This window comes from Octodon degus, unplaced genomic scaffold (genome assembly GCF_000260255.1).
Source record: "Octodon degus isolate 3935 unplaced genomic scaffold, OctDeg1.0 scaffold00122, whole genome shotgun sequence".
Classification (NCBI taxonomy): Eukaryota; Metazoa; Chordata; class Mammalia; order Rodentia; family Octodontidae; genus Octodon; species Octodon degus.
In genome coordinates this window covers 6,963,887-6,970,104 of record NW_004524698.1, presented here as the reverse complement: position 1 = coordinate 6,970,104, position 6,218 = coordinate 6,963,887, and positions in this window count along the sequence as shown.

Here is a 6,218-nt window from a genome sequence, read left to right as displayed (position 1 = left end):
TCTTCTCTTGTTGCTGGGACAAATACCTGACACTCAAAATGAGGAAAGGAAAGGTTTATTTAGCTCACAGTTACTGGAGGTTTCAAGACACTGGAGGAGAGGCTGGGCACTGCTGTGTCCAGGATGACTCTCTCCATATCTCTGAGAAAGCACAGGCTAGCTAGTTTAATGGTTCATGCCTCTCTGGCCCCACCCCTCAGGCCCCACCCTGGTCCTCTGGCCCTGCCCCTCAAGCCACTAGCTGCTCCTCCAGCTGCATCTGCCCCATGACGTACATGAGGCTTTGGGGGGACAATTAGACACAAACCATAACAATGGAGATTCACCAAACAACAGCTGAGGAAACTCCTCCTCTGCTTCAAAGAGTGGCAGCTGCTCTAAGAGCATTTACTAGCTGGCAGAGTAACCACTGTTTGTCCAAGTTCTATAAGGGATAGTTAAAAGCCTGAACAAGATCACTTAGCATTTTACAGTAAAGATTTTAAAGTCTACAACTCATCTCTTCCACATCTAAATGATATCTAGATCTAGGAGAAAAGGTTGGAAATCCTCCCTCACACTAAATGTGTTTTGGTCCCATAAGTGTGCTGTTTTTGGAGACAGCTCCTTCTGGTGTCACCCAGAAGTCAGTTCTCTGCTGTATCTCAGGTTTAGCCTCCCAAAGGGGACCTGCCCAGAACACTAAGCTGGGACATGGCTTTTATATGTGTCCTCCTAGACGGGCATAGTTCTTCTTTGTCTCATCTGACCAGAGATGGGGTATGTGTCTAAAATGACTTCACTGTCTTTAGCATTAACAAAGGCTCATTTTCTAAGAGCTTCACTTAGTTGGAACAGTCTGTATCATTCTCCTAATTTTACATGCCTCTAAAAAGGAACGTACAAAGAGGTGGGAAAATTAGGAGTAAAGTCAAAGGAAGGAAGCAAACAGAGCAGGCCTGACATTCCCTCTAGCATGTAGAAGGGGATCAGAACCAGTCTATCCCAGTGAAACCTGATCTCCAAGTCTTTAAGAACAGTTACCGACCTAATGTCATTTAGTTGGCAAAAGGAGTCCAGTGTTTCATATACAGGCATGCATATTTTCTATATATATAAAATCCACTAGGAGGCTTTATAACTTTTACTCTCTCTAGCACTATTGTCTAAAGTCAAGCAAGGAATATAAGTACATTTAGTAACTAGTTCCAATGCAATTTTTTATTTTATTTTTTTTATGTGTGTGTGTGTGTGTGTGTGTGTGTGTGTGGCCAGCTCAGCCCACCAGGGGGCGGGGCTGGCTGGCATGTGGTGCTGGGGGATTGAACCGCAGTCCCTGTGCTTTGCTAAGCTTGTTCTAAGTAGGTGCTTTAGACCACTGAGCCATCTCACCAGCCCCACTAATGCAATTTATACAAATAAAAAGTCATAAAATGTCCCATTAGAGAAATATCATAACCTTATGACATTTCCATGTTTTAACTTTGATTTGCCAACAAAATTTTGACCAGCATTTTAACAAAACCGGGCTGGGGAGATGGCTCAGTGGAATAAGCCCTTCCCTGGCAAGCACAAGGGTCTGAGTTCAATCCCCTGTTACACACACACACACACACACATATACACACGTAACATTTTAACAAAATCACATAAAAGACAAAGCATAAGCAATTTTAAACAATTTTGGCAGAACTATATAAGACAAAACTGTATGAGACAAAGCATGAACAATCATGAGCAATGGGCAAAGACATCAACATTTGTTACCTAAGCAAGTCCCAATCTAGAATCTATGAAGGAAAAGCAAGCTCATACCTCCATTCAGTGATCTCCGTGGAACCTCCAAATGACACAGGGAACACAAAATTATATCGTGTGGATGAACTTCAAATGATATAGGTGAAAAATGATTGCCCAACCTGAAAAGTACCTGGATGAGTTCATGTTCTCTAAAACAGAAGAGTGAACTTTAGGAACAGACGGAAGTTATGAGCAGAATATATTTATTAGGGGAAAGAAAGTTCCTGCCAGAGAGAGGGACAGGAGGGGAGTCCCAAGTGAGTGATCCCTGGGAAGCTGTCTCTTCCAGGGTCTTTGACAGAGGAAGACCATGCAGTGATGAGGGTCTAAGGTGGTAGAGAACATGGGAACTCGCTTAGAGTGGGACAAAGCTATGGTCAACCAATGAGATTACAAGAACCACTGCTCAGGTAAAATTGATTCAATCCAGTACCAAATGGGGAAACGAGTCATGTAGCAAGCAGGCATGAATACAGGACAGGGTCTCTTCATTTTGGGGGTTGGGTTAGTGACTCATTTGGGCTCTTTCAAGGTGATCGATACTTATTTATAATATCAATCCCTGATGCCCATCCCTAGGGAAGTATGTAGCTGTATGTTTCCTCTTTTGTGTTAAGGTCTGGCCCACAGGGGTGCATCTGTCTCTTCCAAGTTGCAAAGTCACCTTGTGTTCCATCTTGTTTCTTTGAGGGCCTGGACCTGTTTGACTGCCTATAATATTTCTATTTAATTCAGCTGCCTACAACAGCCTCTCTTCCCCTCTCTTCCCCTCCCCTCCCCTCTTCTCTCTTTTCCTCTCTTCTCCTTCTTTTCAATGACTGCCTTGAGATAGCAAGAAAATACCACAAAGTTATTGGCACTTTTAGAAGTTCAGCTGGCCATATTCGACCCCCAGCTTCTCTTAAGCATATTCATCTAATGCCCTTTTCTCTGCTTAAGAAGGTGCTGGATGTAAGAGAGACAGAAGATTGCCATAATGCTATTGCCTTGCTTGTGGGGCCACCAACATTGCAGGCAAACGTGCTGCTTAGTTTCCAGATGACATCAGATGATCTTCCAAAGGACACCTCGCTGAAGATGCTGTGCCGACACATAGCCAACAACACCATTCGTAAAGCAGATGTGGAAAATCTCACATACACAGATGACCCAGAATCCTTTGAAGCAGTTACAAAAGATGGCTAGTACACTGAGCAGAGCATCCAGAGCAATAAGAAAGACTTCAAAAAAGGTTACAAGAGCATTCTCTTTTTTCAAAACTCTGAAACAAGCCCTATAGATGGCTCTCACACCATCCCATAACTCAGTGGAGGGAAGAAGTCCTCCCAGCAGTGAGGAGCCTTGTCAGCATGTCATCACTAGTAGGTATCTCACTGATATAGGGAACAAATGATCTCCCAACCTAAAAGGTGACTGAGATGAGTTCGTGTTCTCTAAAACAGAAGAATGAATTTTAGGAACAAATAGAGGTTATGAGCAGAATATATTTATTGAGAGAAAGAAAGCTCCTGTCTGAGAAAGGGGCAGAAGGGGGGTCCAAGCAGGTTGTTCCCAGGAAACTGTCGTTTCCAGGGACTTTTATAGAGGAAAACCACATGGTGAGGCAGGTCTAAGGTGGTGGAGCAGACATGAGAACTTGCTTAGGTGGGCATGAGGTGAGATAAAACTATGGTCAACTGATGGGATTACAAGCACTATTACTCAGGTAAGATTGATTCAATCCAGTACCAAATGGGGAAGCGAGTCATGTAGCAAGAGGGCATGACTATGGGACAGGGTCTCTTCCTGTTGGTGATTGGGGCTCTTTCAAGGAGATTGATACTTATTTATGATATCAATCCCTGATGCCCATCCCTAGGGCAGTATGTAGCTGTATGTTTCCTCTTTTGTGTTAAGGTCTGGCCCACAGGGGTGCCTCTGTCTCTTCCAAGTTGCAAAGTCACCTTGTCTTCCATCTTGTCTCCTTGAGGGCCTGGCCCTGTCTGACTGCCTATAATATTTCTATTTAATTCAGCTGCCTACAACAATGCCATCTGGCCATACCAAGGCGGGAAGGCATTCTGCTGGCCCCCTTTCTTGGCTGTCTCTCCTGGTGTTGTGTCCTAGACTTAGGCAGTCACCCATCTCTGTCCTGGTGCCCCTCATTTCTCCAGGTTTTTACTCAAGGGTGTCTACACCCTGACCTGCAGGTAGTTTAGTTTCTTGTGCCTTTTTTTTGCTATGTAGTCCATAGTAGCCTTGAACTCACTGTGCCGCCTGGGCTAGCACTCAAATTTGTAAGAATTCTGGCTCAGCCTCCCAAGGTCTGGGACTGTAAGTGCACATCACCACACCCAACACTTTCTCTTGTGTTTTTGAGACAGGGTCTTACTTTGTTGACAATGTTGGCCTTGAACTCACTAAGAGCCCAGGTAGGCCTAGAACTAAAAAACATCCTCCTGACTGGATCTCTGGAGTGCTAGGACCTAAGGCATGTGTAACCCTAAGGCATGTGTAACCACGCCCAGCTCACCCTGACCTTTAGACATTTTTCTGCTCCAGGATTATCCCACTCTAACTATTTGTGTTGACAAGAACTTTTCAAGGACAAGAGCTCCTATGGCCCAGGGGGCCAGGTCCAGGTGTGGAGGTCAAGGGCCACCTGCTGTTCAACCCATTCCTCACTGCTCAGGGCTACAGTACCCCTTGGTTCTTGTCCTGCTGGAATTGTACTTTTTCCTCTCTGAGTGTCCAAATCTGTTCTTTCCCTTCAGGATGGGTCCTTTGTCACCTCTGCATTCTCTGAGTATCTAACTTATTTGTTTACTGTTTTCAACATTCTCAGATTTTCTGGTTTCTGGTACATAGATGGTCACCTGTGGGGACTTGTAAGCTTTTGGGGGGAACCCAGGATGAGCACATGCAGCTGTTTAGGAAATGCTCCTGGAAGGAAGAAAGCAGAGAGAGGGGTTGAAGGATTCCAGGATCACCTGCCATGCACTGGAGTGATGGGTTTTTCATGGCCCTGATCCTTCCCAAGAGCAAACCACAGTGTTTCTCATCCCATTCACAGGCATTGTGAAGACACCTGGCCTGGCCTGTCAAGTGGAAGAGAAGCCTTTCTCACATGAAGACCACCTGCCTCTGTTGGTGCTCCAGTCCCATTGATGGCCAGATGAGGCAAGAATCTTTCTAGCAATACCTGCCAGTTCTGAGGCTCTTGAATATACATATTTGTTTTAAATAGCTAATTGTGCTTGAAATACTATTTGATGGAGTATTATTTGTTGAGATCCATGGCCTAGTGGGGACCTCTACATGTTTTTATGTGTGCTCATGTGGGTCATGGGACTAGGCTATTTCCAATTTAATGTGGACACAAAAAATCCATCCTCTTCCTGGGGGTGGCCTGCTGCCTTCAAGGTGCTGTGGCTGCTCTCATGGCAGACTTGGAGGTCAACATGGGCAAGCGCAGCCACTTCTCCACTGTCTTTTTCTACCACCAGAAATCTGCTAAATTTGTTTCAAGGTGTGCAGCTAGCTGAGGCAGGATGATGTAAGGACCAGATCACTTGGGCAATTCAGCAGGACCTTAAATCAACAATAAATGAAACCATATGGCGAATGTATCATGATATATATCTCAAATGTACCAAGAAATTTAATTAATTAGAACAACAAAATGGAGAGGAGAAAAGAAGAGAGGAACAGAACTATGAAAAATTCACTGCAAGATGTCTGGCAGTATAGTTTCCTTTGAGCTCTTTAGTTGAGACTCTGGAATATTGTGTTTCCCTGTCTCGTACACCACAGTTTTTTACACAGATTTTCCACTCCTTCATGCTATTCTCTGTAGGAGACAAAAGCATCTTTCTAAGACACAAGACAAAGATGTCACCCCTCTGCTCTGAAGGTCTGACAGGTTGACCAGGGCCTAGAGAATGTCCTTGCAGGCATGCTCAACCCTGCAGTCTTCTCCTGTATCGCTGCTGCCTGTAGGAGAATTTGGGGAAAGGTCATCAGAACTTTGACCATTCATGTCCTCTTAGTTTTCCTTAGTGCTGGGAACTGAACCCAGGCCTTGTGTTTCTTGGCCAAGTGCTCTATCACTGAGTCTTCTCCAGACCATTTCATCAGGCAAGTTGAGGGTCCTCGTGTTTGACCCCTTGAGCTCAATGTAGAAGAGCAATTAAAATCCTGCTTCTTAGGGCTGGCCAAATAGCTTCGCAGATTAAAGCACCAGGTGTAGGGGTCAGAGGTTGATCAGGGGCCTGCCATGCTGGCCCTGCCCTCAAGGTGTGATGAGACTGACAATTGAGACTGGGTGTGGTGACACACACATCTGTAATTCCAGGTCTTGGGAGGCTGTAAATACTGTAAATAGGCAGATCACTATGAGTTTGATCTGTAGGAGAACACCATGTAGACCTTTCCCTAAAATACAATATATATATATATAT